Raw genomic sequence first — 17,536 nt, 5'->3', positions numbered from 1 at the left:
ATGACAGTCATGAAAAAACTTTGCTTCCTCTGACCATTTGGTACATTTTTTTTCTCACAGAAAGAAATACGTAAATAATTGTTTTCCTTTACCTCTTGGACTTAACATGCGTCAGGGAATTAAAGCATTAGAGAAATATAGTGTTTTTACACTGAAGTACTTGAAATAGCAAATGTTTGTGATAATTCAAGATGAAATGAATGCCAGTTTTATTTTTAAATAGACATTACTATAATCAATCTCTAAAACATCATTTGATTTTCATTTTATCTTTCTTTGGATGCTATCAAAAATAGATTCAGATCGCAAAAATATATAGTTTGAAGGAAATAAACATTCTCCTTTTTACAAGGTGGACATGAGAGGTGGATTTTTCACAGTGAGCTTGTGCAAAAAGCATTTTACTTTTTTCCAAATATTCTTTTCTTCTCTGTGTTCTGCGGTTTTCCATACAAAATATCTGCAGTGATTTAGAGCTACTATGTGCAAAGCACTGTGCTAAGTTCACGAGCTGCATTACAACTTTTAGTCCTCACAATAAGCCTATGAAATAGCTGCTATCCTATGCAAAAATAAACTTCCATTATGTAAGCAGAGAAAGGATATAAATACAGGTGGATCTGACTGCAGAGCCCAATGTTCATCCTTTGTAATAACTCTCCAGAAAGCCATAATAACTTATTATGAGGTTTTTCCTTCCCACTCTTATTTCTTAATTGTATTGCAAGTGTAAGAAAATTCAACTGAGAGCTAAGAAACTTGATGTTTAGTTTCAATTCCTAACTAGATGTGTGATCTTAGGCAATTCACCTAGCCACTCCGGACCTCAGTTTTTTGAGGATTTTGGATGGGTGATCTCTAATGAGCAATGCTTCTGTGACTGAAATAAACTTTTCTTCCTAACAAGCTGGCAGTTTAAGAGTAAGACCAGGCCTTCTTAAGTTGCATGAAGTAATCCAGATGATTGTCAAGGAGAAATCCAAAAGAACTTGGGGATGTCAGTGGGAGCTCATGAGAGTTGCTAACAGTAGGCAAGGGCTATGTCTGCAAAAGATGGCTGGATGGATCAAAATCAAGACTAAGTTGATCTAATCTAACCAAGCAAGGACATGGGGGACTGACCTGAATGGGACCTCCCTCACCGCTCTCTGTCCCTCCTCTCTGCTCCTCTTTTGTTTGGAGCTAACAAAAACAGAAAATCCAAATGACATTTGCTATGCTGCCTCTGTTTAGAAATACCATAGACATGCACATACAATTGTACCAGTTTATTTCTCTTTGTAGTACCATCCCCAAAACTTGCCTTGTGAGAACAGACGAGGCCAACTAAACAAGAAAATCTCTTTAGAAATAGCTAGAATTTAGCTTTCTGTACTTGTTAGAAACCTATAGCAAACATGCTACCAGAGCACTTGAAAGCAAGATACACAGGTGTATTTGCCTCAGAGCCACTCAAGGCTTACCTCCTTAGGCCCCATGCTTGCCCACAAAGCTGCCAACCACAGTGCCACAGTATGACTTAGCAGGACCAGCTGCCTAAGGACTCAGGATATCTGGGATATTTAGGTCAGCCCCTGAGTTGGAGAAATAGTGTTGACTGATAGGAACTTTCCCTGCATCCTCAACTGCCCTAGGAAATAACTCTCTTTTTATTAAATCAGATACTTATAAAAAATGAATTCTGGCTGGGCGCAGTGGCTCACGCCTGTAATCCCAGCACTTTGGGAGGCCAAGGCGGGTAGATAACGAGATCAGGAGTTTGAGACCAGCCTGGCCAACATGGCAAAACCCCGTCTCTACTAAAAATACAAAAATTAGCTGTGTGTGGTGGCAGGTGCCTGTAATCCCAGCTACTTGGGAGGCTGATGCAGGAGAATCGCTTGAACCCAGACAGTGGAGGTTGTAGTGAGCCAAGATCATGCCACTGCACTCCAGCAAGACTCCGTCTCAAAAAAAGAAAAAAAAATTCTGAGATAAAAACAATATTAATAAATTTTGTCATGTACATGCCACATGCCAGGCATTCTTCTAAGTTCTTTAAGTATATTATTTCATCTAATGCTAGCAACAACACTATAATGTAGGCACTACTCTTTTTTCTCATTTTAAAAATGATCAAAGTGAGACTTAGATCGTAAGGTCAGACAATAAATACTATCTGACATAAAAAACATGAACTATTTATTATAGGTGGCTTAAAATATGGTAAATCTGATTATTATATATTCTCCAATTCAGCTACTTAACAAATGAATATTAGTAAACAAATTCAAGTTATAGGATTATGCAGAGTAAGTGCTGGGAAGCAATTCTCCATGGGTCTCTGTGTTTGTTTTTGCAGAAGTACTTGGGAGCAGAAGTACTGACTGCTTTTGTACCACATTATCTTTTCAAGGATATTTGTTTAGTGAGCAGCATTGGAAGATAAAGCCTCTGGAGCAAACAGCAGGCATGGTTACCACCCATTATAAAAGATTTTATGTCCCTAAATTCAGGGATCCTCTCCTGTAATAAAATCCAAACATGGCCTAGTGCCCTGTGGCCCTGTTTGCATCATCCTGTGGGAAGTGGGGGGTCAGGGAGCCAGTGGAAGAAAATAATGATACTCTGCCTGAGTAATACATCACTGTGAGTAATCAAGTCCTTTGTCTCTGACCCAGGAGTATCATGCCTTCTTCTAGCATCCATGAAACTATGACAGACTAATTTATTAGCTTGCAAGTGGGCTAAAATCTCAAATCTTTCATAGTTTTTGACACTAAGCTTCTATTTATTAAACTATTTTACTGGTTTGCCTACTTTATTGGTTCCGGTATATGTTTTTATTTAGATGATCACCCAACAAATAGGTAAGAGACTGAACTTTATCTTTTGCTTTATCAAAAAACATCATATTTCCCAAACTAAAATTCCATCAGGCCACATTTTTTTTTTCTGAAACAGTTTTAACCATCTTAATTGCTATGCCAATTATGAGCAAAACACAGTTTTCAAAAAAGTTTTAAAAACTAGTATGGACCCCAAACACAGAAATTTATACTCTGTCAGATTCTGGTTCTACAAATATTATCTAATAACATGCAACTACTGTTGGGGAAAAATTTAAATATTAGGGAGCATTGATGGCTTGTTCGATTTGGTGAGGTTACAGGCAGAAGTTAAAATGTATTTAAAAGAAGCACTGAATATAGCTAATCAAAAAAATGACGGTGCAGATACATTGTATATATTTTTAGAACTTACATTTGCTGATAAAAATTATTCAAATGGTGGTTTTAAGATTTTACACATTTTCCCCTCCCAATAAAATGTTCTCTCTCAGATACACAGTTTAAGAACTAGTCATTTAGAATAAACAATGAAAATTCATTCTTCTTAAGCAAAAGCCTTAAATTGCTTTATAAGAACGGACTTTTTTCCTAAAATTACAAAAGTGCCCTCTAATGGCATAACTTTTCCTCTCATTTCTTTTTGTTACTTCTAGGTAGACAGAGCTTATCCAGATTTAAACTTTACATTAAATAACATCAATCAGAGTTTCACTTTAAGCACTATTTCTTTTTTCATGGCCATCTGGTGGATGATGTAGGAAATGTGTTTGCACAGCAACAAATCTTGCTATCTTTCTACAACTGAGGCTTTAGTTCAAACATAAGTTGAAAGTTGCTAGGATAATTCCAAATATTTTTATTTTGCTAGGCAGATCAACTTGGCTGCACAGTTATCCACAACCCAGAAGAACTTGGTAGTGTTATTCTGTAACTGAAAAAATTGACTTTGTTTCAATTGAAAAGTGCTAATGAATAAAAGATATAGATGCTAATATATAATTCTGCTATTTTTATGTTGTCAAAGGCCTTCTTCATATTTGGCACAAGTCCTCAGATACTGCTAAAACTGAGGTGAGAAAATAAAAATGATCTAATGATTTGATACACCTCAATCTTTAGAAAACAGATTATTGGTGATATGATATTTTTCTTTGGAATGCCAATATCCTATTGGTTAAAAGGGGAAATAAAACTGGCCAAAGATTAACCATATAGTCTATACTTACAAAGGTAGAGATGGGTTTGGATAATCCAAAGTAAATAATTAGTTTATATGGTGTATGAATATATACACACACACATATTTTTAGATCAAAAATGTAGAAACATTATGAGTTCGATCAGTTGATATTGGAGTTAAGGCAAATGAGTAGTAGTCCCCAAAGAGAAAACTTTTAAATATAAAAATGGAATATCTGCTGCCCACTTTCTGGTGAGCAGGTAAATACTATACAACTCAAGAGATGTGGAAAAGGGATTCTTTCTAATATTTTAGGACTATGGTGATGGGTACTTGTTCTCCCCTTCATCACCTCCAATTTTAAAGAAAATGTCAGTGAATAGATTTAAAGCATTTTTATTGCTCTTCAGGGAGTAGGGAGTGGAGCAAATGATGGATAACTGAGCATGTACAAACAATTCTAAGACTTTCTTTAGCATTAATTTGAACTTCATAGTCTATGGAACTTTTAGATAAATTAAACAGTCCAACTGACCTGGCATATCCTTTTCCCACAGACCTGTGGAAATGCTTGTGAATTATAAAATGGTCAGTGACAAGCAAAGTAAAACTTTAAAGGGAGTTTGAGTAATTTATTGTATCAATTAAATGCCCAGAATTACCTCTATCATCACAAAAAAAGCACAACATACCTAAAAAAATTAAACTTGCCCCAGAATGTCTATAGCAGTTCCACTACTGTCATTTTGCAAAATTTATCTGCAATTACATAAGATCAGAAAGTCAATTTATTCACCTTGGTTAAACCACTGGTTCAGTTAGCTAACATTTATTATTTGAAATTGTATGAACAGTGATAAGAAATAAATCTGGCTACTTTTTTTTCTTAAAATTCCACTAAATGGTTTTACCACATATAACAATTAAGACTCTTAAGAGCAGACTCTTATTTCAACCACTAGAGAAAGCTTGTCTTTAATATTTACAGACTGCTATTTGGTTATATTATCTGAGCAATTCAAACAATTGCAAATCTGGTAGATATAAAGTTCTTTTGGCCTTTCATGTAATGGTCCAAGGCTCTCAAAATAGAAGACGTGATATAAATTAAGGCACCGTGACCTTTCTCAAACTGTAGCTTCCTCAGAACAGCAGCCAACAGCTTTACCTACCTGTGATAATATGATCAAAACACATTCCTCCATCCCTTCAACACCAACAACAAGTTCTTTGCAGAAATGTATAAATGTAGCTGTCAAAAATATCATCAAGCTCTTATACAAGTTACATATTATAAAATTTAATATCAGATTCATCAGTATAAAGATAACATAAAGTACAAAATTTGAAAAAATATATAGTATCACTGAGATTCGCATAAAAATTACCTAATGTACCTGATCATGTGCAGGCCACGAAGTTGAAATAAATTTACAATGACAAAAAAGGATGGGCATTCTGATTTACTTGAAGCGAATGTATTGAGAATAAATGGAATCTAATGTTTAATTAAAGAGAGTGGAAAGTGTATGATTATAATTTAGCGAGAATAATTTCAAGCAATGGTCTGCCACAGAGATTTCTGTTATTTTATTTTCCTAAGTGCAAATATTTAGTCTTTTAAATTTCCATTTTTAAACTCAAGGGCATTTGTTTTTGTTTGAATCATTCATGTCACATTTGATAATAAATCTGAAGCATTTGGTCAAGGTGTAAGAAAAACATATATAGCTTTGGTTGGGGGAAGAGCCTTGTGTCTGGTGTTGACTTGCTGGGCAGCAAGCGAAGGGGACTGCACACTTGAATACTGAATGTCCACCGTGTGTCAGCGTGAATGTACGGATTCCCTCAAGGCAAAAATGCAACAATCAAAAGTTTAATTCCCAAAAGCTGTTTTATTTTGTTTTCTTTTGCAAGCAATGAAAATGTCTGAAGTTAGTTGTTCTTAAAAATCCAAATCTGTCAAAAATTTGAAGGAAATATAGCTTATTACAGACTGACATTTCCATATTTGAAAAGGGAGAAATAAAGCAGATGGAAGTAAAGGATTCCTGGTCTGCCCTGAGGAGTGGTCTCTGGCACATGCTAGGTGAGCTCTCGCTCTGTGATAACATGCCAACTTCTACCCAGCTCAACAAAGTAGAACCGACATTATGTACAGAACTCATGCACTAAAGCTCTCTAAATGCAGGCTGTCAGTGCACAGTGGCATGATTATTAAGGGTTTTAGAGTTCATTATGTCAATAATCTATGGATTAGGGACTTGCACATGCATTTCAACTGCAATCATTCCAACCTCCCTTAGCACTTTTCTAAATGACTGCCAACTTTCCTTCTGGAAGGAAATTAAATTAATATAAAAAAGCAATGTGAAATTAAAACATGCCAAGGATTCGAATAAAGTTTCCATTCTGTCATGCACTCCCTCTGAGTCTCATGATGCAGAGTTCATAACAGGGATAACGTTAGGGCATTCTAATTTAAAAGATGGCCAAGCCTACACAATCCGAATTATTTCAAAGAGGATCAGATTTTAAAGTAAGTAATCTTGTATTCCCATCAATATTAATGCCAATGAGAAGAATAATGAACAATAGAATTGGCCGAAATAAATGTCCCATAGATAGTAGTCTGTAATTCAGGAAGCCAGACCCATTTTAATAAAGAAAGGAGTAAAACTCTTAAAATGTATCAGATGGGTGATTAGAAGATATGACAAAGTTCAAAAGCAGTGTATGGGAGAATGCAAAGAAAAACTCGAACAAAATACTAAATGCTTTCTTCCTATCAAAATGTCCTCTACATGTGAAACTGAGATAGCTGGGATAACTTCCATTGTCTTAGGTGATGCTAATGATTCTTAGAAAGCCCCAAAGGAAGGAATAATATGCTTGGTTGCTTTTCTTGCTTTTGTTTGGCAACTAAGCCTTATTTCCTGTTGATCTGCAACAAAATGAAAATGACTTCCTGTGCAACATTCCCCAAAGCAGTTTACAAACTGCATACGTCATTCTCTACTGAAATTTAGCTAAGATGGAGCATGGCAGTGCGCCAGTAGCATTTAGCAACAGCACATATCAGCCTGGAAGGTGAGGCATGAATTGTTGTGGTCAACAAAAAATATTGAGTCCCTGCAGTGTGTAGCACCATAAAAATTTGATTTTTTTATAGCAATTTTATCCAAGAAGTTAACTCTTCAGTAAGTCACTCCATGGATTTCTTAGGATACCAAAACCTAAATATGTCCAAAAGAGCAAAGATGAAGAGAATAAGAGTTTGTCAAGTATTGATGTCATGCTCCAATCTCAACCGGGTACTGTGAGGTCTCAAAAAATATATATATTTTAGGAACTTAGAATCTATTTATGGGGCAAAATGTACCTGCCCAGCCAACAGAGTCCAATGTCAGCATTTCCACTCATTTATTATTTTAATTCAATATCTATATAATAAGTTTTTGCTACATGCCAGGTACCCTTCTAGGAACAGTTGTGACCTCAGGAAGTGAGTGTTCTAGTGGTTGTGACAGGCAACACATAAACAGATACACAAGAAAACACCATTGCTGGTAGCTATGCTAAAAACTAAAATAGGCTTGTGTGAAAGTGTGGTGATGGGCTGTTTTAGATTGAGTATTTAGAGAAGTTTTCCTAGAGGAGATGACATTTATGCTGTCATCTGAATGACAATAGGAAGCCAATGAAGCAAATAAATACCAGGAGAAAAAGCATTCTGGGCAGATAAATAGCTGGTGTGAAGGCACTGAGGTTGCACTAAGCATGAGGTATTGACAAAAGGAAAGGACATCAGTGTGGAACAGAGTGGGTGAGGGAAGAATGGAAGACCAAGTAAGTTATCTCGGCACCAAGTATGTGCCAATCACATAAAGATTTACACCCATATTAAGGGGTTTGGATTCTGTTCCAAGTGTGTTGGAAAGGCCCCCACCGCCAACTTTTTTGAGACAGGGTCTTGCTCTGTTGCCAAGGCTGGAGTGCAGTGGTGCAATCATGGCTCACTGCAACCTCTACCTCCTGAGCTCAAGAGATCCTTCCACCTCAGCCTTCTGAGTAGCTGGGACTACAGGTATGTGCCACCTTACTCAGCTAAGTTTTAAATTTTTGTATAGAAGGGATCTTGCCATGTTGCCCAGGTTGGTCTCAAACCCCTGGGCTCAGGTGATCCTTCCATCTTGGCCTCCCAAAGTGCTGGAATTACAGGCATGAGTGGAAAGCTCTTTAAGCATGGAAAGGCCATGAAGTGATCCAAGCTTTTTCAGGAATAGCCCTGTCTACTGTGTAGAAAATGAATTTCAGAGAAGAGGTAGTGTTAAAAGCAGAAAACAACTTCATCTTTATGAAAACAAAAAGATGAGATGAAGGCTACTGCAGTTGCCCATGGTAGAGATGGTAGTTGTTTCAACTTTGGAGAGGAGATGAGGAATAATGGAAAAATTGGGGATCTGTTTTGCAGTTGGATTGCCAGAATGTGCAGGTAAGTTGGAGGAAGGAAGTGAGGAAAAAAGGAATAAAAAATAACACATTGATTGTAGGAACATGCATATGATAAAATGACAAATAGAAAGTAATGCAAAGATGGAAGAAATGAGAGAAATAAATTAGTCAAACAGAATTTTCAGGTGGCATCTAATAGCCTGAATAGCTGTCTATCTTAGATGCAGTTTTAAAAACTAGTTATTATATTTAAGAAGGTATTAGAAGAGAGGAGAAAAAGAGGAAGGTATTCTCTTTAAATGATGAGAAACATAAATGAGGAAAGGCTACAGTGGAAATTAGTAGAAAGTGTGGTTAAAAAATAAAAGACTGATTTCAATTATCATGGTGGGAAATGTGATCTGCCAGACACATGGATGGTTGAAGAGACATATTAGAGAAAGGCAATACATACACACATGCACCGCCCCCCAAGAAGTTGCTTCTTTGAACTTAAATTTTAAGTGAAGGGATGCATATTATTTGAGGCCAACCCATTTGTTAAAAGTACCCAGAGGAGAAAGCAGTTCGAAGGCATATTTTTGTCCTGGAAAGTGGTTATGGTAAATGAGAAAGAAACAGAATTAAGAAAGACAGATAGGGAAGGTACAAAGAAAATTTGACAAGAAAATATTACGGTTTGGTATATGTGACCAGACCTCTTCATATGCTGTATCCAAACAGATAGGCTAAACAAAATCTATGAACCTTCCTAGAAACTCACACCTGCCAAATACCATATAACTTATGCTACTAGGCACTTATTTGGAAAGAAGCACCATCCCTGGAGGAATTCTAAAGGCAATGGAGTAATCCGGAATGTAGTGAACTACACAGGTACTAGCAGGAAGTGGCAGATGGTGAGCTCAGTGAAGAAAAGACTAGGAGGGAATTGACTGCAGTCACCGAGACAGTCGAGAAAACCAGGCTAGAGAGAGTAAGGAAGTGACTGGCAGCATCTTTAGGACGGACACCAAGCTTTGACGTATAATGCTCCATAGGGCAGCTCAGCAATCTTTTCATACATTTTGCAATACGCATGTTAAATGCTCACTACTGATGGATCAAATCGAACCATCACTATCTCTTGCGAACTGAGATAACTACTGATTTTGTTTGTTAGTAACAGCAAGGATAAAACTGAAAGACTAAAACAGAATAGTACAGCAAGAAAAAAAGATACTAAAAAACTATCAATCATTTCATTCAGTCACGACCTTGAATTTTTGTATATTTTCCATCTATCTCAGGCTATATGTACTATCTACTTAAAGGATCTTAAACATTCAAAAGGTTTTTCTAGTTCTACTCACCATATTAACAACACAAGTTACTTAAAATGATTTAAGTTCAAAGATGTTTCTGTTCTTATGACAAACCTGGTTTTAAAAACTGCCTTGGTGATTCTGCTGGCGATGTCTGTTCAACACATGGGTTGCATCCTCCCTAAAGTTTCCGTCAAAGAAATCTTTTATAACCCAACTTCCAGTGATGTAACAAGAAGCAATACCCACTAATAAAGCAGTGACAACAGAAAAGAGCAAGCATGGTGGGATTACGGAGTTCAGTGGGTAATTCCACAAATAATGTGTAGGGCATTTACTCTGTACTAGGCACTGCCTGACATGCTGGGAATGAGGCAGCGAACAAGAAGTGTGAAGATCTTGAGCTTGTAGAGCTTATACTCAGTGGATAAGAGGGACGAAAAACAAGTAAAGAGCAAAGTATAATTAGTATAATGATCCCAGAGGGCACTGAGCACTCTAAAGAAAATGATACAGGATAAGGGACTAGAGAGGACCTTTGGAAAGGTGAAGGCTGGGAAGAAGGGGCCCTTCTAAGCTGGTCAAGAAACCCTCTCTGAGGAAGGAACATTTCAGCAAGGGCTCGCATGAAGAGTAAGCCATACAGAGCCACGCAATTTTGGAAGCAGAAAGGACTTTTAACAGATGAGAACACTGAGAAGAGACAGCAGAAAGACAAACACTGGTCTCCCAGGCTTCGCACCTGGGAACCTGGCTCACCTGAGTTAACTGCAACCATCAGCCACGAAGAGGGACACGCTGCCAAGTCACAGGGTCTGTAAGACAGGCACTGGCTCACCGGGCACGGCAGTCAGGTCAGGTGAGGAATAACTGGCCAGTGTTAAACCCAGGGAGGACGCCAGATGCTCTGACGTCCATTATCAGATGAGACGGATTAGAGGCTTTCCGGCTCGCCCAGCCAGTCCCCATGGTCAGCGCGGTTTTAGAGGAAGGAGCTTGGAGCTCAGCAACATAAAGGCATATCTGACAAAGCCATTCCACTGAAGGAAGCAGTTTGAAAGGTAGGAAGTGTCCCTACAGAGGGAGGATGCTTCCTGACTTTCCGGAGTGAGATACCCAAAACAGGGCTATAAAATCTCCGGGGAAATTCTTAATAGGATTGCAACAGTGTGGTGTTTACTTAGATGGTTTGTTATCTGAGCTCTCCCTGTACACTGTCAATAAGTCAACCAGTGTTTATTAAGTGCCTACTCCAAGTCCCCTGGGAACTTCAGAGGCCAATAAGGTGGAATTACAGTCCTCTGGCGAAACCAAAGACTTTGTTTCTTACGTTACTTTCTCGTCTAACTTGAATTATAGTTATTTTTATATTTTTCTTGTCCCTATAAAAAAGCTCTTCATGGGGCTTATATAACACAAGTTTATGAAAAAAAACTACCTTTTACTCCCCTTTATATTCCCTTCATACCTGTTTTTAGTTTTCTTGTATAAAGTAGGCATTAGATAAATATTTGCCGAATTATACTGTTTTCAAGAAGCTAACAGTAGACAGCAAAGCAATCTGAAATACCTCCCATCAGAAAAATTCCTAAAATTTCTGTACTGTGCAAAGAAGTTAGGGGTGGCTGTTTACCAAACCCTCAAGGCTAATTCTTAGCTTCAAGACTCAAGAGTCAGGCTTGAATTTGAATCTGAGTTCCACTCCTTCCTCTGCCAGAATGCCTCCATACCACTGTGACTGTGGGCAGATGATGCAACTGATCCAAGCCTCGGTTTCCATGTTTGTGGATTGAAGTGTAACAGGAGGTCCTGACGAGGCAGCTGAAGGGTAAACGAAGATGCTGCATGAAAATCAGGACATGCCAGTGCAGCAGCACCATCTTTCCAGTTATGAGACTAGGGACCTTCATGCTATCTGACTTTTCAATCCCCATGTCCTATTAATCCTCAAATCCTGCCAATCTACTTGCTGCATATTCTCCAAAATTTGTTCTCTCTTTTCTATCCAAATTGCCAATGCCTCAAATCATCCACTTATTGTGTCTCACCTAACTGCTCTCATACCCTTTTCCAACATCTCATTCATTTTCTACGGTACTGACATTGGCATCTTTACAAACAAAAATCTGTTTCACTCTTCTAAAAACTTAAAAGTCAGATGACTTCCCATTACCCAGAGGATGAAGTCTACGGCCCACGAGGTCCTTCACTCTCAAGCCCTGCACTCTGCCACACTCATTTCCTACAAGCTCCTCACCCTCTGCTTCATATTCCCAGTAAGTGCCTCTAGCCTGGGCATAGGCCACTTTTTTTGCTAGGATGCCTTTACTGCCTCTCTGGGTGGCAAACTTCTACTCATTCTTTAAGACTCAATCCTCAACAATGACAGAGAAATTTGGTTGTGCATTTATCTATGCTCATATTTCTATTGAAGACCATCTTAAATTGTTTGTACACATTCTGGAGTTTTCTAAGGGTAGAAAAGGAATCCTACGTATATCTACAAGTTACAGTACTGACCACAGAGCCCAACGTCAAGCAGATACTCATGACATTTTGTGGGTGCATAACGAATAAATGAAAAAGAACATTCAAGTTGACTACCGTTGCTGATGTACAGAATTTGTTTAGGGAGAATATAGGCTAAATAGCAAATAACATATGAATGTTTTGACAATTTTATGGGTGCTAAACTTATATACAATAGGTTATTGTGTGAAACCTAAATAGTCTGGAAGCATATCTCTAATTTGTTGAGGGGGACATCATGGACATCCACTGGCATGGCTGCCATATGGTGATGACATGTGCTGGATGATCCAGGACCCTGGTGTAAGGATGCATTTTTCTGTCTTTAAGAACACAAAAATGTCCTGGTAAGAACAAAAATAGCATATTACTCAGGAGGGCCTCCTTCCTCTGAAATCATGTACATTTTGGTTTGCTTAGGATCTATTCTGATCTGAGCACAGGCATGGCGTACAGAAATGCTGCTCAAACCTTTGTGGACACAGAAATCACTGTTTTCCCATTAAAATGCAGATTCTGGTTCAACAGGTCTGGGGTAAGTCCTGAGAATGGTCCTTTCTAACGGGCTCCCAAGAGATGTTGATGTTGACAGTTCATGGACTGCACCTGAATAGCCAGGTGATGGATGGGTCTGTCTCTTCCAATCTCGCTATTCTCATGTATTTTTAGGTGATGGATGGGTCTGTCTCTTCCAATCTCGCAATTCTCTTGTATTTTTATTTTGAAACTTCCAAAACATGAAGACCTATAATCTGGTAGTAGCAGCAGTAGGATTTTCATCTCTGGGATTTTGATTGTTAGAACTTTCTGATCTTTAATTTTCATTGACTACCAAGTTTTAATATTTTAAACCTCTATTTAGGGGGAGGTATGAATGGGAGAGACATTGCCCATATCCTTTCTTAGTTCTAAGAAATATTATTATATCAATACTATTTCAGTTTTCTCTTTTCTCTACCTTCTTTCTTTAGTTTTATTTTTTTAGTTTTGAGACAGAGTCTTGCTGTGTCACCCAGGCTGGAGTGCAGTAGTGCAATTATGGCTCACTGCAGCCTTGACCTCCCAGGCTCCAGCAATCCTCTCACCTCAGCCACCTAAGTAGCTGTGACTACAGGCACATGTCACCATGTCTAGCTAATTTTTTTAGTTTTTGTAGAGACGAGGTTCAAAACCAGGCTGGTTTTGAACTCCTAGCCTCAAGTGATCCTCCTGCCTTGGCCTTCCAGAGTGTTGGGATTACAGATACGAGCCACCGTGCCCAGCCTACCTCTTTTACATTAAAAAAAAAAAAAGTTTATTCCCTCGAGCAGTTTGTGTTTATCACAAAGCCCAATAATGGACCAATGGACTATTTAGGAGATGGTGACAAGATTCAAAATTACACCAAAGTTTCTGGTTTGTTCATATACTTAAATAGAGTTTGCAAAAATACTACTAATAAATAAAATGAGATCAAGAAGAAACCATTTATTACTACTATAGAATAATAAATTGCATAGAGTAAAAAGGTGATGCTTCATTCTGTCGGCCTAATCCCACATTTACCGAAATATCTGATGGTCTGGAAGCTTCAACTCTCCCTCATCTTTACCCGCGACGTCCCCGGCAGTTCTTTTGTTGGGTCAGCACTAAAGCCTAAGTATTTACTATTAAAGGATGTGTGGTGGCCTCCAGTGCCAAAGCACAAGACATAACCAAAAGAGTAATTTTAAAAAACTATAATAAAGCTAACTTACATAATCCATAGATAGATGAATGAGTAGATGTACCAGTGACCTTAAAGAGTTAAAAGGGTTAAATCCTTTCCATGCCCTGGAAATATTACTTCCAGAAAAAAGGTGAGGGCACAGAAGTATGAAGTTAACTTGTTTTTGTAAAAGAAAGTAACTTAAAAGGAACAGTTTTCAAATATGTATTTATTCTATCAGCCCTCTTATAAAATCCAAGTTCCCCAAAACACACAAAAACACCTCTGGAAAGATTAGAAAATATTCTCCAAAGACATTGGTTCCTGATAATTTAGTAATCTGAGAGCTTGTTTGGAGGTTCTGGCAGGGGAGCGCAGCTACTCATACACCCTTGACCAAAGACTGGTCCCCCGCCATCTGGACGGTCATCCTCTCTGGCCGAGTACGCAGCTTCAGGAGGGATGCACATGGAGCAGGGAGGGAGGAAAGGACACCCGCCTAGCCAGCCAGATCAGCCTAATCAACCCTGGCCATCAAAGGGGTGACAAATGTCACAGCCAGATCACCCTCACAGCCACAATCTCGCAATTTGGAGAAATAATAAGTAACGTATCATTTCCTTTTCTTTCTCTCTCTTTTCTGCTGGCTCAAAGTTCAGTGTCTCAGGTGACCTCTTCCCATGTCTGAGTTCCTCATCAATTCGGGATTGAGTTTTCTTGCAAACACCTGAATTTATTTTTCGATCTGTTCTTTACTTCCCCCTCTCCCCCCACCAACTATTATGTAATTTTTATTATTTATTCGTGTATTTATTCATTTATTCATGCATTTATTCATTTAGTCATGCATTTATTCATTTAGTCAAGTTTTGAAACAGTTTAAAGGCTGCCAAAGCAAAATAGAAAAAGATCACTCAACTTAAGAGTAAGATCTGAGTCAAAGATCTAAGTTGAAGAGGTCCTTGATTAAACCATGATCGGCTTTGGTACTTTGACTGAGTCTCTTAATCCCCTTCAATCTGAATTACCTCATCTACAAAATAGAGACAATTATTCCCAGGATTGCTATGAGATTAAATGAAATAATTGATATGAATGCTCTTTTAAAATTAAAAAGGTTCTATTGATCTTCAAGTAGTGTAAGCCAGTTTGTCAAAACTGGTTGCAATGTTTCATTCGGCAGCAAAAAACACATCTTGACTTACTCTTAAAACAGAGATATGTGAAGAAGTTTCAGCATCAGATTATTCCATCTTTATTTACCTCACCTATCAGGTAAAAGATTAGGACCCTATTCAATTAGATACTCATTAGAAGCACAGAGTAAAGGCCAAGATGTTGGATTTTAAAAAATAATCACAAAAATAATTGTAAACTCTTAATATGCTTTCTGTTATCCTTCATACACCATATCTGAGGACATCAACACTGTTTAATAAACAAAACTGGATCAACACTGGTTCAAAGGTGAGTGTGCTCAGGCTCTTTAGGCACTATATCTAGCAAAGGATTTAAGATACACGTGTCGAGATCAGAGCACTGAGGATCAGGATCAGTTCCTGGGATGTTCTGCATTATTATTTCTGGATTAAGAGATGATTAAAGTACACTTTCAAAAGGCAAACAACACAGAGAGATCCCACAGTCGTTTTCAATAGTTTATAGGAAATTGTGATGAAATAATACAAGCATGTAAACTTCCAACAATTTGAGAGATGACAAACCACAAGTACTGACACAATATGGGAATTCAGACCCACAATTATGTAATCCTTTCCCCCCGAAGGAAGTAAGATATACAGTGAGGTGTGGTTTTTCTTCTCCTTTTTTTTTTTTTTTAAGGGAAGCACTAAGGAAAAAGCTGCAGCTAGTGAGTGTTGCGGTCAACAATGTTCAGTGATCATTACACAAGATAGAGCCTGCCAAGAGAAAAAGAAGTCTTGAAACTACCTGGTTGTTGTCACTGCTTTGTAAGTGTGAATAAACTTTAAATGTGGAAGTTTTAAAAAAAAATTATAGACTGAGTTTGGTGGCTGAAGTGCTGAGTGTATAAATACTTTCACTATCTGAACTTATTTTTCTTAGTAAATTTTAAAGGGTTTTAAACTTTTGGAATTTTTGGCATATCTTTTTTATATATGTTTATAGGTGCTCTCGTTTTGCTGAAATGTATAATTTCATCCAATTTTTAAAAAATAATTTTAAAATAATTTTTAAAATCTTAGAACTGATCTAACCTCAACTCGTGCCTCTCAAGAATGCCACAGAATTAACATTATAATGGAATAACTTGATAGGTAAATTTACTACTAACTGCTTCTGATTTCAAAAGGCGTTCTGCAAGCTTATTGATTTTTCAGTGATTGCAGCTACCATACATAATTGGAATATGTTTCAATATCATGGGTTATGTGTCTCTAATAAACTTATGAGTTATTTTTCGAATCCCAAATTTTCTTATTGGCCTCTATTTACTGAAGAAAATATATTTTATTATTTCCTTTTTCTGATAACTTGTCTCTAAAGTATGTGAAAGGCTTTGTCTGTCACATGTATGTGCACATACAGATACACACACACACACAGAGAGAGAGAGAGAGAGAGAGAGAGAGAGAGAGAGAGAGAGAGAGGAGAAATCAAACTCAACAAATAGCATACCCTAGAACAATACCCAGGTATCTGCAATACCCAGATTTGAATGACTGGGTTAGTAGGACTAATTAAAAAGAGGGCTGAAGAGAGAAAATTTGATTTCAAGAGATGATTTCAGGCTATAAGTAGACTTAATAAAGCAAACTGACAACCTAGTTTACCTTTTATGATTGGTGGAGAATCTATTCAAATGGTGACTGGGGATGTGGGGGGCCAGGGGAGATTTACATCAGAACCTATGCATGTTCAGAGATTACTTCACTTTCAATGATTTCGCCTATTAAAAAAGACTTTAACCTTCTGGAAGGAGAGACACGGGGATTTACGTATCACTGTTAGCCCTTTGTGCCATTTGTAACTAGTGTTTTTTACTCTCAATGGTAACTTTTGTTTCTGTTTTACCTGAAATAATGATTTACAAGTAAAAAAGTTTAATCAGTTTCCCCTTTTAAAATTCCCTAAGAAGTTAACTATTACCAAAAACAAACAGTGAGTGCATAGACAGTCTACAATTATGGTCTTGTGGATTTAGGCTAAATAAGTGGTATTCCGAATAATTAAATTGTAAAAAACTTCTAAGCAAATTGTCCAGACAAATTAATTTGGCAACTAATCTCAGCCTACGTTTTTAAACATTTTTGCTTCTAAAACCAAAGAGTTACCACTTTATTTAAAAAGTTTCTGTGAGTTTAGGCCAGTCAGATTTATCAGGAGTAGGAGGATAGAATATCTTCCTGACTGGGTTGCTGTGAGGGTTAAGGAAAGTGATGGATGTGGAAGTGCCTTGTAAACAATCAAGGGTTATATAAAGATATAACATTATTAATAAAGAGAATCATTTCCACTTCCACTTCCATTGTGAAATTCAAAGCATGGAAACAACTTTAACATTAGTTAA

General features: G+C 37.5%; 1 protein-coding gene across 5 annotated transcripts in view; it reads right to left on the bottom strand.

The window, feature by feature from the left end:
* The window catches only part of LOC105486159 (neuron derived neurotrophic factor), a 36,651-nt gene that overhangs the window by 10,813 nt on the left and 8,302 nt on the right, over positions 1-17,536 (bottom strand). The window contains exon 1 of one of the 5 annotated variants that reach the window (XM_011748880.3): positions 10,530-10,696. The exons of 2 other annotated variants lie outside the window; for them this stretch is intronic. The gene's annotated coding sequence lies outside the window, so the exon portion shown is untranslated. Of the gene's footprint in view, positions 1-4,703; positions 4,841-9,884; positions 9,909-10,529; positions 10,697-17,536 lie in introns of those variants that run through there. 2 more of the 5 variants (XM_011748883.2, XM_071093089.1) reach the window with 2 other exon arrangements.

The sequence above is a fragment of the Macaca nemestrina genome, chromosome 3 (assembly GCF_043159975.1).
Source record: "Macaca nemestrina isolate mMacNem1 chromosome 3, mMacNem.hap1, whole genome shotgun sequence".
NCBI lineage: Eukaryota > Metazoa > Chordata > Mammalia > Primates > Cercopithecidae > Macaca > Macaca nemestrina.
Note: the sequence above shows the minus strand (reverse complement) of the source record. Positions and strands in the feature narration are given on the sequence as shown.